Source organism: Pleurodeles waltl, chromosome 7 (genome assembly GCF_031143425.1).
Source record: "Pleurodeles waltl isolate 20211129_DDA chromosome 7, aPleWal1.hap1.20221129, whole genome shotgun sequence".
In the NCBI taxonomy this organism is placed as follows: Eukaryota; Metazoa; Chordata; class Amphibia; order Caudata; family Salamandridae; genus Pleurodeles; species Pleurodeles waltl.
The window spans coordinates 473,172,175-473,188,122 of NC_090446.1; positions in this window are offsets into that span (position 1 = coordinate 473,172,175).

Consider the following 15,948-nt stretch of genomic DNA (forward strand, 5'->3'; position numbering starts at 1 on the left):
AATGAGCAGCAGAAGCAAAAAAAAAGTGGAGATGTACAAAGTTTGGAGGAAGACACCCTATGGGTAACAGGTCTGACAGTTGTGCACACTTGTTCCTTAAGACTTGTGATGCTAAAAACCATTCCTCATTGCCATTAAGTCCGCATGAGAGAATTGCAGGCACTTTTGTTTTTTGCTCCTCATTATTCGTTTTTCCCCCTCCCGATAAATTGGTACTGACAGCCAGGGCAGCAGTCCTTCGGTTTCATGTTGGTCAGTTGATTACATTGCCAGCTTTGTTTGCGCCCACTCATCAGTCAAGAGGGCAAGAGGCTTCATTGCCTTGACCAGAAGAAAACGTAGATTTTTTTACTTGGATTGAAAGACCATCAGTTCGATCAGCTCTTTATTGGGTGTTCAGGGGGCAAAGAAGGCTAACATGATTCAAAAGAGGTCTTGTCTAGATGAGTAGTCTTCTAAATCACAGCCTGCAATGGTCAAGAGGCAATCCCAGAGGTCCTGAGGGCTCGTTCCACCAAAGCTGCTACAACAGGCTCGTTTGAAATCTAGGATATGAGCATTAGTACATATGTTTACAAATACAGCCTTGACAGCCAGAAAGGTCATTTTACCTGCTTACTCTTGCAGGATTTTTGATTTAGCCCCACTCCACATATTTCCCCCCCCCCCCCCCCCCCCCCCGCTCCAAGTCCGAGAGCAGTACGCTGTTGCTAAGAATTGATACAAACGCCGCATCTAAAGTCAAGAAAAGGATAAGAGAAACTGACATCAGCCATGTGGTGTCTATATGCGGCTCAGCTCACTTCACTTATGGCATGGTGCACAGTATCATGGTTTTTCCTGTCTGCCAGCAGGACCACAGCTGCAAAGTTTTCCAGATTCATGCATTTGGGAGGTATTCAACACCGAAGTTATCTGTGGTGAGATAGCTTATCCACCATGAACAGCAGTACCAACACTAAAGTTACTTGTTAGTTAAGAATGACATTACCGGCACTACATTGCAACACCCGTAAAGAGAACGTAGTGTACAACATCACTAGAGAGGTTAAAAAAAAAAAATAATACAGCCCCAAACTAACAATCTTTTAAAGTTTAAATAGCACCTTTCCTCTTTACGAGCCCAGGGACTTCCATATCATATTGTCACTTGTGCTAGCATTTGCATTGGTTCTTTCCTCTGGCATGTGATTAGTGTCCTGGAACATTTCAGTGGCTTCATAATCTCACTTTTGTTCTTCAGACATCTTCTTGAAACTGGAAGATTTTGATTTTTTTTTTATTATTATAAAAAAACCCTTCCATCAGTGTCTTTTAGCTATAGGAAGCATTTAATAATCTTTAACCCCCTTTTTTTTTTTTTTCCTACATTTTCTAGCATTTACTTCACGTAAAGGTCTTGTGGAAGATAAAAACAATTGCCAAAGACCATCCTAACGTCTTTGTGGTTTCGCTCTCTGCTTCATATTGTGTCTAGAATTGTGAATTTTGCCAAGAAATATCTTAAAGAACTTAGACGGAGAAGGAATCTGACTGGGACTGCATTTGGATGACCTGGACCAAAGAAAAGTGATATGACCTTCGTTGAATCCTCTGTTACCATGCTTTCACCTATTTGTCTTTCACAGGGTGACATCACAACATAGAATTGCAACAAAAAATAAAATAATTTCTGTTCGACCTTAAACGCATCAGCAAAGGAGATGGTGCACACTCTTGCTATGGAGGATGGTGGTGTTAACAGCAGATCACCATCAGACATATCTGCAAACCTTTTTACTGTTCTTGTTGTCAAACTTGCTTTCTGTCATCACTGCAGCTGTTAATAGCAAGCCATTTGACATTGGGGCACCACTTGGCATCATTGAGATGCATGTATTTATTCTCCACAGTGAGTTGTTCACCTGATCAGAGCCTAAGCTTGACGCCCCATTACTAGCTCAGTGTCTGGGTGCCTTCAGACCTCCTGGTTCTTCATTCCAGTGGAAGACCCATTACAAGAACATCTGCAACCTTTTGATTTGCCTCGTTCTCCACTAAACACTGCAATTGTGACAAGACATCCTTCCATGTCTACTATACAGAAGTGAAACATCTCTGTACTCCCCTATAGTAGAACATCCACTAACTTGTTTTTTTTTATATCATCTGGGAACTTGGATTTTGAACAGCCTTCACCAAAGGGTGGGCCCAGAAGGTCTCCTATCGCCATCATTGTCCTCCTGTTCTAATTTTGACATGTCATCCTCGTATATACCCTAATCTTGAACAGCCACCCATTAGTATTTTACCTGTGGACAATATCAACCAGTTTCATGACCTGTTAAATTTGATTGATAGTTTTAACCACATATTCTTCAACTCTGGAATATTTCAAGTGTCAGACTGCATCTGGAAATGGTAGATGGGGTCCTGTGGCTTCCTGCTTACTTCATACCGCCCATCACTGGCTCAGGGAAGCCTGCATATTTGTGCTCCAGTATGTCACTTGGTGGGGCGGGAGGGGAGAGATGGGGTAGTCAGTGTGCAGCAATTTTTTTTTTTTTATGCAAACTCTTTACTGGACAGAGTCCTCTTTGTGCAGTCTTGTCTTTCTTGGTCCCCGTGAACACCACAAAGAGCTGATCTACATGATTTCTCCCCTTCCCCTATTGTTAGTGTAGAAACTTAATGCTTTTAGTGTTAAGTTGCAGTGCATCCTTTAGAAACCACACAAGCTAATGCCTGTTGTAGAGTATTTACAAACATGTTTCACTTGGGCCTTTTTTTTTTTTTGCCTCTTTAGTTTGCATTATACCGTATAGCTTACACTTGTAAAACAAAAAAAGTACATATCATAAAAAGTCTAACTTTTAATAAACCCATCCACCTATACAATTAATCATATGCTATGCCATAATTGCGACTACAGACATAAAACAGTTTTCATACTGCAACTCCCATTGGAACTTAAAATGGCACTATAAACAAAGTCTGAAAGGTTTCAAAAAGTGGGTTTTTAGTAATGCAAATACCTTTTTGGCAAATACCTCAAACTGCAGCCAGTGAGGCATGTACTTAACTAATTCCACAACCCTTAGAGGGTAACATACCTTTAATGTTGACTGCTCTGTTCTTTTTCTTCACCCTAATGTATTTTCTAGTTATATTGGATGTTCGTCCTTCTTGGCCTTCACTGACCTTTTTGTATTCACTGCTGTGAAGGCATATTACACTTGGACCACTGGAAGACTCCATTTCATCATTGGAAGGCAGCAAAAATGCCATTGCTGACGTCTGTGGTAAAGGTAAAAAAAACCTACAGACAAAATCCTGGGGATCCTCATAAGATGTGTAATTTTGGTATCCCACCCACAAGGCAAGAGACTGCAAGAACTTTAGAAAATTATCATCTAAAGGACAGTGAAGACTGCCTCCTGCTCGGTCTCCAGATTAAAGCCCCCGATGGGAAGACCGTACCCTTTCCAACTACCTACTACCTCTTTTCTCTGGCTGAATCAGGGCAAACCACTTGCACTGTCAAATCAAGCAACAAAAAAGATAAAAAGGGGGGCAGCAAGGCTCCTTGCAAAACTGCCTCCTCCTTTCTGTGGTAATCGTTGAGCCTGTAAAGCCTCTAAGAAGTCTGACCAACAAGGCATGGCAAAGTTTGATGCCTTTGAAAACTGGCAAACATCCATCAAAGTTATCAACCCTGTAGTCGGTCCCCCTGACTAAAAAGTGTCTACCTTGACCTCCACTGTCAATGAGTCCCTCATTTGTGACTTGCCTCCCTTTCTTGAAGAATTGGAGTCTGCCTTGTCCAGGACCCTATCAGTGCTGCCTGTGCTGATAATGGCTCCTATAAATGTTGCATTGTCTGTGTTCTAGTTGGACTTGCTAGCTGTCTGCACTGTTCCCATCTGGTGGTGCAGTGTTGAGGACACTGATAATAGATTTCTCCTCGATGATGAAGTCACATTGTCCTGACACCAAACAAGGCGATCAACTCTTTGCTTCTCCTTGGAGACGCATCACTGCTCAACCCCCCTCTGAAGAGATAAGGTAAGGAAGTTGACAATGAGTCTGAGAAGAAGGGTCCCTATGACGTCCTATAGGAGGATCAAGTGCCAGGTTGAGAAGGAAGATGAACTGGCTGGTCAGCATGAAGAACAAGGTGACACACAAGGAAAGTACTTCACTCAGCTCCATGACAGTGAGGATGCACACTGATACTATTGCAACCAGGTTATGTCTGAAATATACTCCATAATATGACCATATACTATCCAGCATCACTGTTGGCCCTGTTTGATTACTGCTTAAGATAACAAATTAAAAAAGAACTACAATACTTTGTTCTTGAACCAGCCACTGCAACCATCTCAGTGACAACTGCCTCAGCCACCAACTCCATACCTGCAGACTCCGATCCTCTTCTGTCAGTGCAGGCAGAGAAGGACACCGCAAAGGATGAGGGAGAAGCAAACTAAGGCCCTCATTACAACATTGGTGGTAAATGCCACTTACCGCCGTGCAGAAGACCGCCAACACACCGAAGTGGAATTCCGCCACAGCTATTATGACCCACAGGTCAGAAACCGACAAAATCTAGACACCCACACAAGTCCGCCACACCAAAGGTCAGTGATAAACTGGCAATAACAAAACCTCCACCATCACGCCAACAGGAATACGCCCACACTATCACGACCCACGAATCCAAGTGGCGGTCTTTTAACCACGGTATTCCATTGGTGGTAACACCGCCGCGCTCAAAATACACATTTATAAAACACTACCACATTGGACGAATCCAAATACACACACCTGATACACATACACACACCACTCCCACACACCCAATCCAATATAAAACACCCACCCACATTACCCACATTACCCACAAACCCTTACTACCCCAAATTTTGAAGAAGGCCAGAGAGTTAGCAAAGCAAAGACAGCACCAGCACCAATGAATGTCCACTACACATAACCACACAGACCCCTAAACACTTATCACACAAGGTCCTGCACAGAAATGGAAGCACTGGGGTACAAGGTCACCCACCCATTGCACACCATGGCACACACAGATGCAATAATCATGCCTTTACACCCCTACCCAACGTCACCGGACAGGAGGTTCCAGACATGTCCACTCCCCCCACAGAAGAGGCCCACAGTGATGACAGCAGCTCTGTCCAACTGGATCTAGATGACCAGCCCGGTCCTCGGGACAGTCTGTTCCCCTCACACAGTCACAGGCCACCACAGAGCCTCCCCACTCAGCAAACACCAGCACAGCACCCACCCAGCGGGCCCATACCTCTGTCCCCAGGACACGTCAAGCAGCAGTGTGTCCACCACTACAGGGAACCCAGGCTAATCCACCACCCCAAGAACAGCAGGCACCTGGGGGCAGTGGGCACACGGTTCAGGGGACAGAGGCCCAGGAAAACCGGGGAACTGGGAGGGCTGCTGTGCGACAGGGTGAGGACAGGCCCAGGGAACCCACTCTCCACGAGGCCTTCCAACATCATGGGAGCCTACCATCATTCCCAGGAGACGATGGCAACGGTACTGGCCAAGTTTCAGGAGACCCATCGGCTGCAGGAGGAACCACTACCTCTACCCCCACTCCCAAACCCCCTCCATCTACCCCTCCCAGTGTGTCTAAAATACTTTTCCTGGCTAATATTGACCTCTTCCCTACACCCCCCCGCCCCCCGCCTTCCCCTAAGGCCATGCTTCCCACGTCCCAGCCCAGCACCTCAGCCACCACATCCCCAGGCACAGGCCAGCAACTGCGGGGTCATGGAGTGCGCCAACCATCAGGGCTGCCAGTGTGCCATGGAGCGAGGGCAAGGACATTCCGCCACCTGCCAAGGTGAAAAAAGTGCCCACATCCCGGAGGGCAAAGGTGAAAACACCTGTCTCCAAGGGGTCAGGGAAAACAAAAGGGGATAGTGGCAAGACAGCTGCGCCACCATCAAAGGTGGGGAAGGGCTAAAAACTGAAGGGCAGGTCAGGAGAGGGCATGGTGGCACCGACTGAGGGACCAGTGTCACACCTTCTGTCCTGTCGACGCCAAACTGTACGGCAGAGAACACCGCCACCTGCACCGCCACAGAGCCCGCCGCCACAGAGCCCGCAGCCAGCACCGCCACCACAGAGCCCGCCGCCAGCACCGCCGCCACAGACCCCGCAGCCAGCACCGCCGCGACTGACACCGCCAACGGCCCCGTGACATCCTCAGACAGTGGCGCCACCGCAGACATGGCTACCATCCCAAGTGGTCAGTCATCCGAGGCTGGTGGTGAGTTCCAGGACCCTGGGCAGCTTCCATGAAGCATCAATGACATCAAAGTTGTCACCTGCATATGAATGCAAAGCTGCAGCAGCGTGGAGTATGTCTCTGCCTCCATGGCGTATCATCCTACCTGTACCTCAGCAATCTCGTGGCACACACACCCAGGCGAGTGTATTGCTCCGGCCACAATGCACGTGGAGCACTCTGGGCAGAAAGCCCCCTCCAAAACCAGTGGAGAAAGGCATCCACTACCTCAGTCCTTGGCAGGATGAAGCACTCTGGGCACAAAGCCCCCTCCAGAACCAGTGGAGTATCTCATCCACTACTTCAGTCCTTGGCAGGATGAAGCACTCTGGCCACAAAGTCCCCTCCAGAACCAGTGGAGAAAGGCATCCACTACCTCAGTCCTTGGCAGGATAATTTCTCTGGGCACAAAGCCCCCTCCAGAACCAGTGGAGTATCTCATCCACTACCTCAGTCGTTGACAGGATGAAGCACTCTGGGCACAAAGCCCCCTCCAGAACCAGTGGAGAAAGGCATCCACTACCTCAGTCCTTGTCAGCATGAAGCACTCTGGCCACAAAGCCCCCTCCAGAATCAGTGGAGACTGTTATCTATTTGATAGACTGTGGCTTTGCACTCCCCAGTATAAAGCAGTGGGCAAACCACCCACTGAAAGGACTTGAGAGACTGTGGCTTTGCACTCCCCAGGATACATCAATGGGCATGGAGCCCCCTCGTGGAGCAGTGGTGTCATGCGTTCATCAGGCTGAGGTTCCCCCGCCTCCCCCTCCCCCTGAGGTTCCTGTATATTTTCTATGTGATGCCCCTCCAGTGTTATCTCCGTTTGGAGTCAGGTATCATGTATGGGCCTCGCCCCTGCATTTTAGGCCCAGTGGTCCACGGACAATGATTGGAGCACTATCCAGACTTGTGTAGTTGGTGTACATAATTGTATATACTGGATTTTGACTAATGGATTTTTATTGATTACAATCGTTACAATCATTTCCTTTTGTCCTTGCGTTATTCAAGGGGGGGTTGTGGTGTGTGTGTATATGTAATGTTGCTGCATGTATTTGTGTGTATGGTGTTGTGGGTGAGGGTGGGGGTGTTGCGTGTGTGTCACTCTCTTTTCCCTCCCCCCTCCCCTTTGTTGTAGGTGCAGTACTTACCGTGGTCGTCGCCGCCGTTGTTGGAGCTCCTGATAGAGGAGCAGGAAGACCATTGCTGGCAGTATCTGCAATTCCAGCTCCATGGCGTCCTGGTTCCTCATGGGGTGTGGAGAGGTGAGTGTTTTCCCTTCTGTGTACTGTTTCCGCCGTGTTTTTATTTGCGTTGGTTCCGCCCCGGAAAAGGTGGTGGATAGGCGTGTTGTAATAGGGTGGGCGGTACATTGTCTCCCACCTGTTTGTTGGTGGTGTTTGCCGCGCTGTTTGTTTGTAGCGCTGTGGCGGTCGGAGTGTGAAAGTGGCTGTCTATGTTGGCAGTTTCCGCCGCGGTCGTAATCCCATTTTCTTTCCAGCGGCCTGTTGGCGGTATTACCGCCGCTTTAACACCGACCGCCAGGGTTGTAATGAGGGCCTGAATCTCTGCAAAGAACACCTTGTGCAGCGAAATTTCAAAGCACAGCCTGCCAAAACGACGCACAGCCAGCATTGTGGTGAGAAAATCACTGCACGCTGAACTGGAACGATGCAGCCTGGCTCCCCGAGTGGAGATCGCAGCACCAGCGTTGCGACTGGAGCTTTGACGCACTGCCCACAGGATTGACGCATAGCCGAGCCGGAATGACGCAGCCCGATTTCCTGCAAGAAGAATCGATGCAGCGTCTGGCGTGCGACTGAAATCTCCCCCCCATTGCCCACCGGATGGACGCAGCTCCTGTGACTTCGTTTTGCACTCCCAGGATTTCTCTGCATCGTCCCCGGGGCATCCAAATACCCCGCAACCAGAAGATGATCTAAGTCAGCGTGCTGGAAATCGACGCAAGGACCTGGCTGCGTGAAAAATATAAACACATCGTCTGTGTGCACCCGCAGAAACCGATGCAAACCTCCCCGTTTTCCACGCATCTCCTCCTCTGCGGTCCCTTGCGGATTATTTAGATGCAAACCAGGTACTTTGTGCTTGCAAGACACACTTATTGCTTTCAAGAACTTAAGATTTTTTATCATTCTCTAAAGTGATATTTCAATGTGTACTTATCAAATCTTGATTGTTTTGGCCTTATCTATCTATAAATATTCTCTTAATTTTTTCTAAACCTGTGTGGTGTATTTTTGTGGTTTATACTGTGTTACTGCATGATTTATTGCACAAATACTTTACACAGTCCCTTCTATGTTAAGCCTAACTGCTCAGTCCCAAGCTACCATAAACCACGAAAATCTGCAGAATAATGCAAAGGCAACAGGAATTTACAAAAATTATTGTAATCAGTCCAACAATAAAATGAGAAATCCGATTTGGCGATTAAACAGATCTGTACACTTGAATAAAAAAGGGACACTGCCCAGTTCATAGTTCAAAGGGCCCACATGGCCACAGGGCACAGTCCAAGGCACCACTCGAATCCTGCACCAATCCGGATAGAACACTGCAGGGGCCTCAGTTGTCAAATAGGCAGGACCTAGTGGAAGTTGGAGGGGCACCTCAGCCGGATGCGGGAACAAACCCACTGGTTCTGGAGGGGGCAACATTCCCATTGCTCTTTGTCCTGGGGAGTGCAAGCCCACAATCTCTCGAGTGGGTGTCTTGCCCACTGGTTCTGGAGGGGGCAACATGCCCATTGCTCTTTGTTCTGGGGAGTGCAAGGCCACAGTCTTTCAAGTGGGTCTTTCCCACTGGTTCTGGAGGGGGCAACATGCCCTGTGCTTTGTCTTGGGGAGTGCAAGGCCACAATCTCTCAAGTGGGTGTCTAGCCCACTGGTTCTTTAGGGGGCAACATGCCCATTGCTCTTTGTCCTGGGGAGTGCAAGGCCACAGTCTCTCAAGTGGGTGTCTTGCACACTGGTTCTGGAGGGGGCAACATGCCCATTGCTCTTTGCCTTGGCATCATGCCCATTGCTCTTTGTCCTGGGGAGTGCAAGGCCACAGTCTCAAGTGGGTGTCTTGCCCACTGGTTCAGGAGGGGGCAACATGCCCTGTGCTTTGTCCTGAGGAGTGCAAGGCCACAGTCTCTCAAGTGGGTGTCTTGCCCACTGGTTCTGGTGGAGGCCGGCCCCACAGCGGCCCTTGGAGGCTGGACTATATTGCATCCACCGGTGGTGGTCGCTGTACTGTGGTGGTGGTTGTGGGAGGCTCCTGCTCAGCCCCTGCACCCTTCGATGGCTGCACTGTGGTGGTGGTTGTGGGAGGCTCCTGCTCAGCCGCTGCACCCTGATGGCTGCACTGTGGCGGTGTTTGGGGGATGCTCCTGCTCAGCCCCTGCACACTCTGATGGCTGCACAACCATGGCTGGCGGTGGGGGCCCTGTGACCGCTGGTGGTGGTAGTGGTATTTGGTTGTCAGCGTCCGCTGGCCTAGATTGCCTCCTCTCCTCCTGCTCATGGGTTGAAGATCCCTTACCCTTCCTGGTACTGTTGGATGTGCTCTTCCCCCCCCCATCTGCCTGCTAGTGCAGCCTCCTTTCCCTTCTTTGCAGCTGGTGCAGGCTCCTTCCCAATCTTTGCAGCTGGTGCAGGCTCCTTCCCGTTCAGTATTGTTGGCCTGAAATCCTTACCACCACAAGTAGGTGGTGCTACCCCTGGGCCCATGGACTATTTGGCTGAGGTGCTTGGCTGGGTCCTTGCTACCATTCCCATACGTGCAGGACGGGGGGTAGAGGTAGGGAAGAAGTCAATTGTGGAAAGGAAAAGCTTTTTAGGAACGTTGGGGAGGGAGGAGTAATGGGAGTGGAGGATGAGGGAGTGGTTGTTGGAGGTGTTTGTCTGCTGGATTTGGGTGCAGGTGCATGGGCTGTATGCTGTTATGAGGTGGATGGCTGTTGGGTGTCTGAGTGCTTGCGTTTGTGTACTTTAGGAGGGGGGACAGACCTGGTGGGAGAGGACACAGGGGACACATGCATGGATGTTGTGGAGGTGTCTACCAGTGAGGTGTGTGTTCTGCTTGGTGCGGTGATGATGCTGGTAGTGGATATTGATGTAGTGCATGCAGGTGTGAGTATAGACGCAACTGGGTGGGAGATGGAGGAGGGGGAGACAGTGGAGATAGTGGATGTTGTCATGTCTGCAACTGAATGCTGTTTGTGTGAGTGCCTGTGGGATGAAGTGGGGTGCTTGTGTTTGCCTGTGACACTCGGGTGTTGTCTTGTGTGCATGCTCATCTGCCTGTGTGTTTGGGATGGGCTGGGGTTGAGGAGAATGGGACAGGAAGTGGAAGTTGGAGGTGGGATGGTAGAAACAGGGACAATGGCTGCCATCATTTAGGAGGCCAGAGCCTGAATCGATCTCTGTTGGGCCACCAATCCACTGTGAATGCCCTCCAGGAATGCATTTGATTGCTGCATCTGGGCTGCCAGCCCCTGGATGGCATTCACAATGGGTGTTTGCCCTACAGAGATGGATCTCAGGGGGTCAATAGCCTCCTCACTCAGGGCAGCAGGGCTCAAGGGGGCAGGGCCTGAGGTGCCTGGGGCGAAGGAGATGCCCACCCTCCTGGGTGAGTGGGCATGGGCAACTTGCTGAGGTGCTACTGGGAGGGTGGTGCTGGTGCAGAGGGTGGCGGCTGTACCTGGAGCTGGGGTAGTCACAGAGGTGTCCACCACCACCAGGGAGCTCCCATCGGAGGAGGTATCAAAGTCTGTATTGTCCCCTCCAGTCTCCGCCGTGGTGTTCCCCTCACCCTCTGTCCCACTGGTGCCCTCAGCGTCGGTGGACTCTGCCTCCAGGGTCCTGTGGGATGCAGCGCCCTCTGTCACCGGTGCCTCTGCGCCTCCGCCAGATGATGCTAATGCACATAAGGACAGGATGACAAAACAAGAAAGGGGGGGAGAGAGACAAAGGATACACAGGGTCAATGACTGCACCAACACCACCGTTGGCGTACAGAGCACCCTCACACACAGGGAACAGGCCTACGCACTATGCATGGCACTACCAGTGAAATGGCTAGTCACCAAGGAATAAAGAGGGGCACACACTGCAACCTACACCACCCCTGGACCCACGCAGCCCTGCCCAGGAGTGAATACTAACAAGCTAGGTGAGCAGTATTTCCCATTCAAACCCTTAGCCATCAGAGGACCTATGCTGCTATGTCTGGCCTGGCCTAGGGGCACCCAAAAACATACAACCACCACCTGGATACCACCCCACCAGATGTAAGTTGTAATTTGAGCCACTGTACTCACCCCCTTGTGGCTGCTGTGATGCCCTCAAGTGCCCATCCAGCTCCGGGCCGGCAACCGCCAGTATGAGGGCCATCAGGGGAGTCAGGGTCCAATGGACACCCCTTCCTCGTTGGGAAGCCATCGCCATCTGGGCCTCTGCGGTCTTTCGTGCCAAGTGTCTCAGGTCCTCCCATCGTTTCCGACAGCCATAGACCTCCAGTGTCTGCACGTCCTTGGTGATGGAACCCCATATTTCTTTCTTTTGATGGGCGCTGACCTGCAGAGGCAATATAGACAGGAGAACACCATTAGACAAACAGTCCAGACTGCCACACAAATGGCCCACCATACCAGTTTGCATACCATTGGCACACATATAGTCCAGCCCACAACATGTACACCGCCAAGAGGACATCCACCCACTTCCCTTTCACGAGGCCTTCACACACATGCATTGTGCACAAGGTGTACTCACCTGTTGGTCTGGAGGCCCATACAGCAGTCCGTACTGGAGTAGGACCCCATCCACCAGTCGCTCCAACTGCTCAGAATTGAAGGCTAGGGCCCTTTCCCCGGTCACACGGGCCATGGTAGGTTCCAGACACAAGTCACAGCAGCAAATGCAGTGTAGGTCCGCTCCTAAGGAAGGTCAGGAAACAAGTGAGGAATCAGATAGAAAATAGCGGTCACGTCCGCGGCAGTGCCTACCGTCACCACTGGCGTAGATCACCATTGGCCACTGTACCCCATAGGGCCCAATATTAACCAATGAGGAATTGCAGGGCAGTTCACGACCGCCTACCGCCACGGCGCACAACATCAGCGGCATTGCCTCACTTTCACCTGTCCCTACACACAGGACAGGCAGTCGCCATTTCAGGGGGGGTGAACAGGCCTATCGATTATTGCTGCGTCACAGGATAAATAGGCACAGACTTCACTAGTTACACTGTCCCATAACATATTTGCACATCGCAGATTTTTGTGGCTCCATTGTTCAGTTTGTGACAGCCTACTCATTCATGTGTCCCTTAGATACCTACTGCTGCGGATGAATAGGAGATGGAAACACCCCCCGTGTGCAGACCCCTGGTGGACTTGGCTACACTCGAGGACAGGCACATAATACTCACCCACAGACTGGACAGGGCCTCAATCATAGAGCTGTGTGACCAATTGGAGCCTGACCTCATATCTGCTATCCGTCACCCCACTGGGATCCCCCCCTCTTGTGCAAGTGCTATCAGTTCTCCATTTCCTGGCAACTGGTTCTTTTCAAGTAATAGTGGGCTTGGCAGTAGGAACGTCACAGCCGATGTTCTCAAACGTGCTAACAAGAGTGTTGTCTGCCCTGATAAAACACATGTGCAGCTACATTGCATTTCCCCAGGTTGAGGATTTGGCCACTGTAAAGGCTGGATTCTATGCAATGGGACATATCCCCAATATAATTGGTGCGATTGATGGAACACACATTGCATTTGTGCGCCCCCGCCAGAATGAATAGGTGTTCATGAATCATAAGAGTTTCCACTTCATGAATGTGCAGATGGTGTACTTGGTGGACCAGTACATCTCCCACGCCAATGCTAAGTCTCCAGGGTCAGTGCATGATGCCTTTGCCCGGAAGAATAGCAGCATCCCAAATGTGATGGCCCAACTACAGAGGCACAGGGTGTGGCTAATAGGTGAGCCTTGGTCCCCACCCAGTATATGTTGTTGTATGTCTATGGAGCTGGCCATATAGGATAGTGTGTGGCTAAATGTTGTCCCTCAATATTTGCAGGTGACTCTGGTTACCCAAACCTGTCATGGCTGCTGACCCCTGTGAGTAATGCCAGGACAAGGACTGAAGAACGTTATAATGAGGCACATGGGTGAACCAGAAGGATCATTGAAAGGACCTTTGGCCTCCTGAAGGCCAGGTTCAGGTGCCTCCATCTAACAGGTGGATTCCTGTGCTATTCATCCAAGAAAGTTTGCCAGATAGTAGTGGCATGCTGCACAACCTGGCCCTCAGACGGCATGTACCTTTTCCGCAGGAGGAGGAGACTGGAGATGCCGTGTGGCAGCAGTGGACCCTGAGGACAGTGAGGATGAGGAGGCAGAGGATGAGGATGTGGACAACAGAACATCTGTGATACGTCAGTACTTCCAATGAGACACAGGTGAGACAGTGCAACTTTACATTTCTATGACCATTGTTGTATTCTGTGTGGCATCCCTTGTTCTTGAATGCTGTACTACGGTGTTGACCCTGTCCACGATCTCCGCCATAGCTCCATCTTCCTTGCTATTGATGTCTGCTGCACCTGTGCTCCAAATAGCTGTGGCTCTACCCTGACGAGTTCCTCCACCATGACCCTTAACTCCTCAGTGAAACAGGGGTGCCTTTGTAGCGCCATGGGTGTTATATGCTGGTGACGGTGTGTTGGGTAATGTGTTGGCGGTGTGTGATGTGGAGTGCATGAGGGGTATATGGGTGTGAGTGGTGTGTGTGTCTAGTTGTCGCAGTGGTCTTGATGTCAGTCTCGTGGCAATGAATTGTATTCATACAGGGTTGCGGGTAATGTGTGTGTGTGTTTTATAGTAGTGTGGGTGTGGTGTGTGTATGGGTGTCAGGTGTGTTTTGTTTGAATTGTCCAATGTGGTGGTGGTTTGTCTGTGGGTGTCAATTTTTAAGCGCAGCAGTATATACCGCCAATGGTTTACCACCGTTGAATGTCTGCCGTGGTGATTTGCGGGTCATAATGTGATGGGCGTTGTTCTGTTGGCGTAACAGTGTGGGTTTTGGGACCGCCACTTTTTCACTGACCTTTGGTCTGGCGGATTTGTGTATGTGGCTGTATTCTGTCTGACTGGTGTGTGTGTGTCATAATATGGTGAACAGATATTCGTTAGCGCTGTGGTAAGTTGGCGGCCGTCAGCACGGCGGTAGGTGGCATTTACCGCCAATGTCATAATGAGGTCCATAGTTTCTTGAGATAACTATAACTGCTGAATTCTATGGTTTTGTGTGTGTAAATATAAACCTAACTATAGTGTCCCAGTAACCTTTGTTTTTTAAGTGAGTTTCTAAGTTTTTTTAAATTCTATTTACTAACTATAACGTCCCTGTAGCCTTTGTTTTTTCAGTGAATTTATAGGCAGCTTTAATGTAAAAAATATTTAATTACCATGTTTGTATGTAGGGGCTACCGCCAACCCTCTGTATGCAGCCAACCCCACGCAATGCACAGCCTTTGGCAGTGTGCCCCGGGAGGTTGGCTGCAGGGCCTGCCCTGCGACCAACCAACCTCCTGCCTGCAGCCAACCCCAAGCTGTGACTCTTTGAATTGATGTGTGATTGGCTGTGTGACTAGATGTGTGTGGTTGTCTAAGTGGGTGTGTGAGTGTATGAGCATGCCTATGAATGCATGTGTGTGTGTGGCTCTGTGAGTGATTTCTGCGTCTGTTGGTGGGAGTGAGTGTATGTATGGGTATGAGTCAGTGTGTGAGTGGTTGTGTAAATGGGTGAGTGGGTATGTGAGTGGTTGTGTGGGTGGGTGTGTGAGTGGCTGTGGGTGGATCAGTGATTTTGTGTGTCTGTGAGTGGGTGTGTGTTTAGTTGTATGAGTGGGTGTGTGAGTAGGTGTGTTGCTGTGTGAGTGTTTGAGTGTGTGCAACTGGTATGTGAGTGCATGTGTGAGGGGCTGCGTTGGTCTGTGAGTGGGTGTGTGAATGGTTTGTGGGTCTGTGAGTGGGTTTATGAGTGAATGTGTAAGTGGTTGTGTGGATGTGTAAGTAGGTGAGTGGGTGTGTGAGTAGGTGTATGAATGGCTGTGTGGGTCTGTGACTTGGTGTTGTAGTGGTTTTGTGGGTCTGTGTGAGTGTGTGAATGGTGCGGGCGGGCAGCATTTTTGTTTAAATGGGATCTGGATCCACAAATCTATAGCATATTCACAAAGGGTGGACCCGCTGAGGACTAGGAAGATTCTCGGACCTCATGTGCCCCCTGAAGAAAAGCATTTTTGGGAAATTTGCTGCCCAGGAAGGGTTCCTCAGATACCTCCTCCATGAAGTCCCATGAAGTCATAATACCTCTTTTCAGACCTCTGATATCCTATTTAATTTTTCCCCCCCCCCACCCAACCAGGAACCGCGTCACGAATGACAAAATGGTGGCCGTAATATTTCACTCAGGTTGCGGCCAGTCAATCACGGCATTGTTGTTAGCATGTGAATCATGTCTCTAGATATACATATATCTTTTTTTCCTTCATAACTCCAAAACTACTGAACAGATTTACACCAAATTACAAACAGAGATCTTTCTAGACCAAGA